General features: G+C 33.7%; 1 long non-coding RNA gene across 1 annotated transcript in view; it reads right to left on the bottom strand.

Annotated features, from left to right (window-relative positions):
- Positions 1–6,608: 6,608 nt before the first annotated feature.
- The window catches only part of LOC111086251, a 7,159-nt gene continuing 5,918 nt past the window's right edge, over positions 6,609–7,849 (bottom strand). The window contains exon 2 of the long non-coding RNA XR_002610975.1: positions 6,609–6,865. This is a non-coding gene — a long non-coding RNA (uncharacterized LOC111086251). The remainder of the gene's footprint in view (positions 6,866–7,849) is intronic.

The following is a 7,849-nucleotide window of genomic DNA, read 5'->3' as shown; positions in this document are numbered from 1 at the left end:
CTATCTTTTCCAGGTAGTCCAATTTCGCAAGAAAACTGCGGACCTGGCAACACTGAAAGAAGCTATAAAAATTCCCATACCTTCATTTGTTCCTACATTTTTTAAATTTCTCACTAAATTTCGTTATTTTTGTCAGCAGGAACTCATCTAATCACTTTTAACAAAACTATAAATTACTTCTAACCCCATTGTATTGACTACATTGACGTAAATAGTTTAAAATCTGTTCTATCCAGTGACATTTAAAAGTTTGCCTGTAGGTATAAAGAGACTATATTAATAGAATCAAAGAAAGAGGCTCCCCCAGTGGCACAGCGGTATGTCTGTGGACTTACAACGCTACAATCCGGTTTTCGATACCCATGGTGGGCAGAGCACAGAAAGCCCATTTTGTAGCTTTGTGCTTAACTTCAAACAAAGAAAGAGTGGGAAACTCACGTAAAAGACTAATCCTTGAGAATTATATTTTTAATGTATCATAGTTTTTAGCAAATGTGAACCTTAGCTTTGAGACTGGCAGAAAAATACTAAAAAATCAATTAGTGCGTTCTTTAAAGGCGAAACTGTTCAGTGTCGTGTGATAATGTAGGTTTGAGCACGTTTTTCATTTTACTTTTCGAATTACTCTTAATAAGTGTTCCAGTACGACAAAATATGAAGTCGAAATAGAGTTAGAATTATTATTCTGTCTAAATTTTGAAATTTATATGTAGGTGTGCTCTCGAACCACCTAGAAGTTTGTTACATATTTTTGGTTCCTTATTCTCAGTTCAATAGTTGATAAATTCAATGGCATTTTGATATTGTTTTAACCTACTCGCATTTTGTTCTCTCAATGTATTAGTATTATTTAAAAGGTACTATTTTCCTCTTTTAGATAAATGTAAAATTATTTAATGAAGAAAATATAGCTGTATTTACCTTAAATACTGGCATGTTTCTGCTGTATTAACTTCAAATGAGACTTCTTCCTGATTACATATCTTGCTATCTTCAGCAATATAATCATGTCTGCTGTGATTCTATATGAAGATATTTGATGAACATGCCGTACCTCACAGGAAACAACACTCCTGAACTTCAACTCATTATAACCAATGAAAAAACGCATAGCTGCAAGTCCTTTTCTTGCACTATTTACCCTCTGAGACGGCTTGCTCACCTAATATCTTTTTGTCTTCTGTTAGGTAATCATCTCCTTGTTTTTCAAAATTGCTTATAATTTTAATGAGCAAGCAGTAACATAGGTTCAAGTGAACCCTAACTCTCGCCCATTGACATCCAGTAGTAATGACTAGAGTAAATTTCTTTAATATCCTATGACTAAATGAGGGAATCAGAAATATTAGAAGGTGAGGTCAAATGTTAGTCCCGGAAAATTCTCGATATATATATATATAGAAATTCACGAACAACTAACCAGAAAAAACAACAAAAATTTCACGTTTTCAAGAAACCACTATCTTTTTAAGTACTTCCAATAAAGTAACCTTTACTTATCTATCGGTGTATGTTGGATAGAAATGTGTAAAAATGAAATCTTCAACCACTCAATCATAAAAACAATACATTATAGACTGCCCCTCGAAATTTTGCATATGCCTTGAAGTAAAGGAATTGGATGCAATTAAACCAACTCTGAAAAACGGCTAAATTTAAAACTATTAAATCATACTGTATGCTGCCAATTAATTATAACACATCTAAGAATAACAAATAAAATAAGTCTAATTTTTATTATTTCAGAGGTAATTCAGAATCAAATTTGATCATGCTGCATTTATGATTTTACCAACTGTAGTCAGTGATATTTTGTTGAAGTGGCTGGATCAGGACATATACGACAAGAGCAAAAGGAGGTTCACTGCAGACACGTTAAAGAAAGGAAAAGGTTTAAAGTAGCTGAAGGTGGTACAGCAAAATACTATAATCAACAGATAAAAACTGCAAATACAAAAGTACTTCAAAGTGGTAATTTGTCAGATGTAAAAAAAAATGTGGATGTTTGGCAAAAATAAAGTCAAAATTGTATAAAGAAAACATCTCTTAAAGGACAACATATTTGGTGTAATTGCAATAACAGACAGTTTTTGAACTGAAAACAAATTCTCATGTCTTGCCAGGCCATGTTCAATACTTTCAATTTTTCAGTTTTCTGGTAGAAAAGTACAATTGGACACTGGGACAGGAATTGGTAAAGTTTTGTAACAGCCGCCAAGATGACTGGGATGTCTACTCCCTCCACTGTTGATGGCCTATAGAACAGCAGAGCATGAAGCCACTGGATACACTCCAGCAAAGTTGATGTTTGGTCGGGAACTTCAGTTGCCAGTGGATCTGATAACGAAGAGTTGCCTGAAAATGTGTCAGAGTTTGTGAAAGTGTTATCTGAAAGTATGGATGATATTCATCATCATGTGCATTCAAAGTTGAAAACGTCTGCTGATTCCATGAAGCTATGTTATGATAAGAGATCTACTGAAGTCAGCTTTGTACCAGGAGACAAGGTGTGGTTGTATAATCCAGGAAGATCAAAGGAAAGTCTCCTAAGTTGTCATCTCCATGGGAAGGCCCAGGACATTTCAGTTGGAAAGAAGTGAACAATGGAACAAATGACATGTCACCTGAAAAAGCCACTGTCGAAAAAGAAAGTCTACCCGGTTTTGAGAAGGGAAACAGTGAAGCCCTTGATGAAGTTACTACCACTGATGTGACTGTTACCGACAATAGGACTTTTCCTGATGGAGCAGATGAACCCCACGTGAAGCAGAAGCCATCGAGATGGAGACCAGTATGGAAGAAGATACGTCCCATAAAATTAAGAGACTTTGTTGAATTTTAATTTTGTGTTTGTAAATTCTGTGTATTCAATTAAGTTATTGTTAATTATCTCTTGATTTAATGTAAGTGGTTATTGTTCTGGACGAACAATACTAAGGAAGGGGCAGTGTTACGACAGCAGAAGTCACGTGATTCTGGTAACACGTCATGAGATTCTAGAAGGATCATGAAGGCCCGAGCGTTTTCTAAGCGCCCTCTATTTTAATATATAAGCTCAGCAAACAAAGCGGAAAGGAGAAGTGACGGCATAGAGAATTGCTGATAGACAGATATAGAGACAGATAATTGAGTCAAGTGAGCAGTAGTGACCTTAAGTAAAGTGCGTGAATCGTTGTGAATTATAGCGTGTGTTTAGGTTAAAATGACTGTGGAAATTAAATGTATTGCAAAGTTGTATTAAGAAAGAATAAACTAGTTTAATTAAGAAAGGACTTGTATCACTGAAGTTCCTCGGAGAGAGTTTTTACGGGAAATTAACAAACGACCAGAGACGTAACGCGGTCTTAGAAGTGCTGTCTGGGTACAATCACGAGGCACTATCAGCCTACCCACTGAGAACATAGTAAATAGGAGGTATTCCTGTGTGAATACTGCAAGATACTCATATTTATTCTCGTGTCCTTCTCATGTTATTGTCAACTTCTGTTGTAAGTTAAGAAAAGTAATGTCAGCACCAGACAAGAAACTCCGGATGTTATTCTGCTACTGCTTTGCATGGTTGCAAGAACGTAGTAAGTTACGGGAAGTGCTGGACTTTTACCAGTCAATATACTGTGTTGGTCTAACCCGACTAACAACCACAAAAGTGCAACGAAATTGGAACTTCTTAAGAAAATCATAAAAAAAGGAAACCATGGAGTAACAGATGTATCATAACACTAAGAGTAACATTACAGAAGATGTTCTTTATGAAGAGAAGACAACCAAATTTTCTTCTCCATTTCACCATTTCTTTGTGAGTGCTAAAAAAGAGCTAATTGTGCTGACAACTTGCTTGGAATGGTGGCAAACCCAATCATGGTTGAGATGCTAGAAAAGGAATATCTGTACTGATTTCCCGTAGAGCAGTGTACTGTTTGATCCTCAGCATTACTCAGCTGATGTCTCAAAAGAAAATACAGAGTATTTAGGAGAGGACATATCACCAATGCAGAGTTGAAATGTGGTTCGAAACGGTAAACACGAAATAGGTTAGTTACTACACCTTCGAGCAGGAATGTGTATTAGAAGTTTGCGTTGTAGTATAAATTCTCACAGCCTTGCAAGTCCATAAACTTACCACTGACCCACCAAGGGATTAACGTGTTCGTACAACTTGTTCTTTCATAAATGTTTGCTTAGCCATTTAACAAGAACAACATAAAAAATGTTATCATTATATTTATTGTACACATCGTTTGTACTTGTGTGTTGCCCAAACCGTAGTTAATAAATAATATTGAAATGTATTTGACTTATTTATGAAACTCAGTTCTGATGGTTCCCCCTACAAAATTTACTCCGATCCTTTCAAGTCAATTTCAAATCTGACCGTTCTGTAGTTCTAACAGAGTGTGAGACCCAAACAGTACTAGCAGGCCCAGGTTATTAACTGTTCTGAAACCTGTGTCATCTGTCAGAAGAGTGGAAAGAGGGATCAGGATTAAAATGAGCTGTCCAGGATAACTCAAGCTCTTTGCAGGACAAGGCAAAACCAAGGACATTAACATTATTAAGACCTCTTCTAATAAAGAAAAAAAGGAATACCCTCCCCCAAAATACTGCTTGCAGGAATGAAATAACACTTGAAGGTCCATCTGAATCTTTCTATACTAAAGAAAATGTAATTGGTGTGAAATGGATGAAATTTTTAGTGTGTGATTTATATAAAGTAGAACATATTTTTCTCACAAGCCTAAAAATTTGAACTTTGTATAAAGTTATTTTTAGTGTGTTTTGAGTACAATTAATGCATTTCTTTTGTATACAAAAAAGGTGAATAGTGTAAAATTAGTGGTATCATTCTAGCATGCTTTGTACAAAGTTAATTGCTCATGTTCTTCTACTCAGTTTTAGCATGTTCAACATGTGAATGTAATTTCTTTTTTCCTGATAAAAGTTGTTTTCATGTGTTTATTTTACACCTATCAGTGTTAAAAGGGTCCCATTTATGCTTTTGTGAGATGCAGTACATAAATATCTTTGTTAAAGGGTTTTAAACATGCATGTTTTGTTCTGTGTAATCGTTTATAATTAATTGTTAAGGAGTATGTTTCAAGGAATTATTTACTTTTTTATTGGACATAAACCTAAAAATAAGAATGGACAGGACTGCCTGAAGGCAAGGGAATGGAGAGATGTAGTATTTGAACAATATCGAAGTTTCTCTTTTTATTTAGAAAAGTGAATATTCATTTAATATAATGTTCTTACTTAATTAAGCACACTGAAATATATGTTCTTGTATAATGTGTAGATTACCAGTTTTGAAGTGTGTTCAACCTTGGTCTTGAGCCAGTCACACATTGTTTAGAGCCTTCCTCCTTAATACTTCTGGATCCCTTATGTCCTAGATAATTCCCTTAAGCTTGTACTAATGAGGTTCTTAGACTAATAACACCTGTGAAGGTATAAACATTTTAAATGTGTTTTTTTCTTGATGTGTGTGGGTGAATGATGTCAGTGACATTTCATTCTTGGAGAATTAGCATCATATCAAATTGAACATTACTATAGATAAAGCTATTCTCATCAAAAGAGTTCCTGTCCTTAATCCTGTGTAAGCATCATTATTCAGTGTATTGAATATGCTGGTTATTGTGGCAGATCATCAGTTGAAATGGAACTGAATTCACAATGCACATTTGTTGTCCACTGTGATGATCTAAGTGAACAACACTAAAGTGGTTCTTGTTTGTATTTGTTGTTCAGCATCTTTCCTTCTGATTCAGTTAAATTAAACTTGGATATACACTTGACATGGCACTTCCCGAAGAAGCACTTGTTAGAAGGGGCTAATACTTGTCAGTTTTTTTAGTGTATCTGAGAATATGACAACCTGAAGGAATCATGTGTTAAAAAAGTTTACTTAATAACTGAATAGTGCACACAAACACTCTTCCAGTGCTTGTGTAGGACATATAAATTTTAGGAATATGTTTCAGTTTTTTATCGTTTATATGTTCTATATCTGAAAATACTGTCTCTTTAAAAACACATTACTAAATTAGTTGAAGCAGCAAAAGTTGCAAGTAAAGGTTTTAGAGACACAAACGATTTATTTTTCAAATGCAAAGTTAAGTCTTTGGTAATAAAATGAGAGAAAAGTTAGTCCAATATTTATGACTTTATTATGTATAAGTTAGGAATTGGTTAATAACTAAAGAATGCATTTATTTCATTAAAACAGCATTTTCTGTATTTTATTCAAGGATTGTTCATAATTTTCCTTCATAAATAACTACTAGACTAAATGTACCTGGACATATTAGTGTATACCAGTAATATCAACTTAAAAAAGCTAATTTTTTGTGCTCAGATTTTAATGATTTTAAAATCTGTTAAAACATCATAGTGATATTACATCTATATTTTTCATGATATTATTCTTCCATAAATTATGTGTTGCCTGTGTACAATAAAGAAAAAAATATAAAGTATACTTGATAGATATTGGCCATGATATTATCCAGCAGGTAGTTAAAAGTGTCTGAAAATAGCAGGTTCAGGGCTGTTAAGTAAAGAATAAATCACATGTTTAGAACAAAGGAAAAACCATTAACCACAAGCAAACAAAAAATCTTTATTCACAAAACAAAATTTCCAACATTCTGAAAGACTGCAGTCTGGCTGCTAGAGGTAAGGGTGGGATCAAAAGCTGAAGACAAGAAACCCAAACAAAAAAGCCAAAATATAACAGAATCATGGAAATATCTTTTATAGTTCACCGAAGTCTGAGTGTGGTATCCCAGAATCCTTAGGTTAGGTACCTCCACATACAAAGTCCATGTCATCACAAGCCAGTGCATATAGGTTTCTGTATCACCTGTTTGAATAGGCTATCTTATTAGAAGGTTTAAACAGGATTGCATACATGCCAGCTTGAGCCTTACAAGCCAGTGTGGTTGTATACAAATGTTCCCAGTATGACAGAATTATGTTCTTGCAACACTTGGTCAACATGGATATGATTAATTACATGATGAAACTACACAAAAATTTAGTACACTTATCTGAATATACATGAATAGAGATCTAATATAATTTCTAAACTAGTTATGGATGGTATTAATAGTTATTTCAGCTATAACTATATTTAGTTTTTACCTGCTCTTATTAATCAAATGGCATATTATAACTTTATACATGATTTTTTTACATGAGTAAATAGTACACTGATAATAATGAAAATATTCCTGCGGTATTTGCAGGAAAAACTTATTTTCCCCTAAGAGAAAATAAGATAGGTCTGTGGAATAACAGGAGATTTGACCAAAATATTTATCATGAAGTAATTCTGAAATAAGAATAAGTTTGAAAGAAAGAGACTGGGGAGAAGGTAAAAAATACAATGAAAAACAATGTATATTTCACAATTGCAAACAACAATGTGAGTGTTTATTCTGCATGACAGACAGTTGTCTTTAATGGAGAGCTGAATCTATTTAGTGTTCTTAAAACCTGACTGACCTATTTCTCTTGATCTTTTTTTCCAGATTGAGAAAACATCATATTATATTTTTAAAACCATAAAACTTCATGCTTTCCTAGGGGTAATAGTGACCAGTAATTTCCATTGAACATAATGGAAGGTAAAATTTTTTTTTAATTTAAAAACAAAGATTATTTTATACACAATTCAATAAAATGAAATTGTTTCCAGTCTCCAAATTATTAGAATAATAACTTACTGTACAAGGTTAGTTTTATGACAGCTCTGTCAACAACATCTGGATTAAAAACTCTTTCCAACGCCAAAACCTTTCTATCTCTATTTCACCGGGACAGGGTTTTAACCTTGAGATTGTTT

The sequence above is a fragment of the Limulus polyphemus genome, unplaced genomic scaffold (assembly GCF_000517525.1).
Source record: "Limulus polyphemus unplaced genomic scaffold, Limulus_polyphemus-2.1.2 Scaffold957, whole genome shotgun sequence".
Taxonomy (NCBI): domain Eukaryota; kingdom Metazoa; phylum Arthropoda; class Merostomata; order Xiphosura; family Limulidae; genus Limulus; species Limulus polyphemus.
This window is presented reverse-complemented; position numbering and strand designations above follow the sequence as displayed.